The following is a 4,076-nucleotide window of genomic DNA, read 5'->3' as shown; positions in this document are numbered from 1 at the left end:
AAGGTAAGGGGATTTAACTCTTTCCTTGGGGGTCGGTTGAGACTCTTTGAGTGTGTGTTACTGAGACGCGCTGTCAGTGCGAAGCGAGTGCTGAGTCCCGACCTGCGGTTCCGCTGTCCCGCGAGGGGCACGGCCAGGGACGGACGAAGCGGCTGTGTTGGTGAAAGGAAGAGTCTCGGGAGGGAGCTGTTGGTGTGCGGTACCCTGTGCACTTGACGAAGTGCCAGCAGTACACCCCTATTAATCCGAGATAGGAGTACAGCACTCCTGAGGGATTGGGCCCAAAATCCGAGAATCAGAGTGTGGTAACCTGTGAGCTGGGGAGTTCACAGTAGCATTCTGGAGGGATGGGTAATAGGAGTTCCCGAGAGCAGGGGGAAAAGGTCCCCGGAATGGTGCCTACAGAGAGCCAGCCCCTTGGGAGAAGTGTTTCAAAATTGGAAAATAATCCCAAAACTAGGAAAAAAACAGGAAAAAAAATGTTTAAATACTGTATACAGTAGAGAGCCACTACAGGGAAAATCATTATTTTGACCAAAATAGGAGTCTGAAGAAAATTGGGCCTATCAGACTTTGTATTTATATGTAAACAGGAAGACTCCTTTTTCTGAAACAGAATTGGCTTAGGTCGCTTAATGAGTGCAATAAGTAAAGAAATGTTCCTTGCAAGGAGTCGAAGTTCAAAGGAAATAGGAAAGAGAAGCAGAAAGATCATAAATGGGATCCCTTAGATAACTTCCCCCCCTTTAATTTCTAAAGCAGTGCAATTTCTAAAGCGGTGGTGACCTCTCCAGAGGAGGAAAGTGGGTGCTGCTGATCTGTGCAGGGTCCTGGAGAGAGGATGCGCTCTCAGTTACTGAGGGAGTTGGAGTAATGCGAATGGGACCTGGAGAGTTTTTCTTTCTCTAATACTAACCTTACTAATACTTCACTTTGTCCTCTTAAGGCAGTCTTAGGTAAAAGGGAAATAGGGTATGGCAATGCCTGCTGTTTTTACTAGAAGAGAAGTTAGGAGTTGCAAGAAGAATTCCTTAACTGAGGATCCTATAAGTGTAGCAGAACAATTAGATCAATTTCTAGGGCCTAATTTGTACTCATGGATGGAAATGATGTTTATCGTTGATATGCTGATTATTGGAAAAGGAGATTGGCAGCTGCACAAGTGTGGGAAATGAATACAGAGGGAAGGTTGAGCTCTGGAGGAAGGCAGAGAGAGAAGGATCCTGAGGATAAATTGTACTGATTATTGTCACTGTCTGTGTGATTGTTAAATGTTTATGTCCTGAAGGTGTTGTGTTATGTTATGTTGTGTACTAGGCTGTTATGGAACAAGGGCTGTCTAAAGTGATATGAGAAGACCCCTTGGGTTGTATTTTGGCTCACTGGAGAAACATTGTTGGTGAGCCAGGGGGAATATTGAAGAAGAAACCAGGAACATAAATGGAGTAATGGGACCAGTTGTATAATTGAGTATCCTAATCATGAGACCAAGTGCTGGGTGTTTGTGGAAGTTGAGGAATTGTGTTGTTTGATTTGTGGATTTTGAAGGCACTAGGAGAAACTGTCTTAATGGTATGTGGAAATTATGTGGAAATGCAGCTTTTAATGATATGTGGAAATGCAGTTCTAATGGTATGTGAAAATGCAGAAATGCAATTTTAATGGTATGTGGAAATTGTGTGGAAATGCAGTTTTTAATGGGATGTGGAAGTTATGTGGAAATGCAACTTTTAATGGTATGTGGAAATTGTGTGGAAATGCAAATTTTAATGGTATGTGGAAATTGTGTGGAAATGCAGTTTTTAATGGGATGTGGAAGTTATGTGGAAATGCAATTTTTAATGGTATGTGGAAATTGTGTGGAAGTGCAATTTTAAAGGTATGTAGAAATGCAGTTGTTAACGGTATATGGAAATTATGTGGAAATGCAGTTTTTAATGGTATGTGGAAATACAGTTTTTAATGGTATGTGGAATTGCAGTTGAGGGTACAAACAGTGGAATTGTGGAAAAACAAACAAACAAACAAAAAAAAAAAATGGCAAAAAGGTTAAGGAAAACAGTTAGTTTGGGATATTAGAGTTGGGCCGGCACGAGAACACATCCCCGCACACCCCCCACTGCGGCGTGTAAGAACAACTTGGAGTGGGAGAAAGAGCTGGGGGCTGGAGCCTCCCGCTGTGATGTGAAGGGTGCAGTGCTTGTGAATGGGGATGGGACGGGACATTGGAAGTGAGAATAGCCGGCATCTGCAGAGCTGGGGAAAGCCGACATCCAGTGTGAGCACTGGAAGCCTGGGGAGAGAAGGGGGTGAAACTGAAATACAATGTTAGTAATGTCTGTGATGATGGGAGTTTGGAAAATGAAAAGGGTTTGGGAAAAACAAACTGAGGAAGGCAAAGTTGAGCAAGGTTAACGGGGATGTCCTTACCTAGAAGAAGAGGTAAGGGGAGCCTGGAAGGACTCAGGGAGAGTTCCACCCTGCCAGGACCGAAAGCAGCAGGGGAAGCAGGGTGAAGAGGTTTATTTTCCGGTACCTCTGGGTGCGTCTTATCTGTGCTACATCAAGAACTATTACCCGTAGATGATTTTCGTAATAGTTGTAGCAGCTACTGGCAAGAGAAGTTTACTTTTTTTTTAGACCAATTAAATACAGGCTAGGAGAACAAGTAGGAATATATAAATTCTTGTACATGCCAGGTTCTCCAAAACGATTATTTGGGCATGACATGTTAGAATAGTTGAATGTAGAGATCAAATTCAGTAGAGACAATTGGAGCTACTTGTCAAACAAGACCAGTGGACTGAAAATTTTAAGTCTGGCTTTAACACAAACTGGGAAAAGCAATGTTGTACTCCCAGAAGTTACGTAAATCCTAAATTGGGTATACACAGGATTGCAGGCATCAGGGATGCCTGACAGAATCTAAAATGCAGCCCAATGAAAGTTAAGTTAAAGATGGGAGCCAGCCCAACCAGGGTAAAGCAATGCCCTGTGAGGATACAAGATTGTAGGAGGATAAAAGAAATAAAAATAACTTTTTGGATTTTGGATTACTAATTGGATAGAAATCCAAATACAGCACCCAATCTTGCAAATGAAAAATTGGATGGCAAGAGCTATAGTTTGGTACAAGATTTGAGGGCAATTAATAGAAAAGTTGAATATATACAACACATGGTGTATATCTTTATTAACCAAGTTAAGGAATAAGCAGGTGGGGTTTACCGTTCTGGACTTGAAGTACACCTTTTTCTGCCTGGTTTTGCCAAAGAAAGTCTAAAATTATTTGCCTTTGAATAGGAAAACTCAAATATGGAGAGAAGAAAAAATAATAATTAAAAGTAATAATAATAATAATTCAGTTAACCTGCACAGTGTTACCCAGGGTTGTGAGAACAGCCCCATGATTTTTGAGAACTGGTCAACTTGTGAGCCTGAGATTTGGGTTCACCATCTCACAGTGGAACTTTACTGCAGTACGTGGATGCTACAGTAACAAAGGACTGTGTGCAATGGACTGTGAGCTTGCTGAATTTCTTGATTTAAATGGCTATCAAGTTTCTCAACAGAAAGAACAACTGATCAAAGAGAAGGAAGCAACTTGCTGAACACCCAGAACGCCAACGCAGAGCTGCCTCCAAGCCAGCAGTGTGCGACTGCATGGAGACTGTCTGTGCCAGTTGGTCAGAGCTACAGGAGGAACCGTTGGACGATGCTGAGGAGTCCTGGATTCATCGACGGAAGCAGTTTTGTGAAGACAAGGAAACCGTAAAGGCAGGACATGCAGTAACTGCTACTGACAAGGTAATTGAAGCAAAACCATTACCCGTGGGGACTTCCACTCAGAAGGCTGAAATAATTGCCTTGACAAGAACCTTAAATATATGGACGGATGCTAAATATGCTTTTGGGGTGGTACCCACTCGTGGTACCATCTGGAAAGAGCAAGGATTGTTTACACACAAGGAAAACAAATTCAGCATGATGTAAATCTACCAAAGAACATCACGGCTGTTATACATTGTAAAGGACATCAGAAGAGTGACACTGTACAGGGAACTGGAAATATGATG

This window comes from Lagopus leucura, unplaced genomic scaffold, assembly GCF_019238085.1.
Source record: "Lagopus leucura isolate 7727_CA_CO unplaced genomic scaffold, USGS_WTPT01 Super-Scaffold_100009, whole genome shotgun sequence".
In the NCBI taxonomy this organism is placed as follows: Eukaryota; Metazoa; Chordata; class Aves; order Galliformes; family Phasianidae; genus Lagopus; species Lagopus leucura.
Note: the sequence above shows the minus strand (reverse complement) of the source record.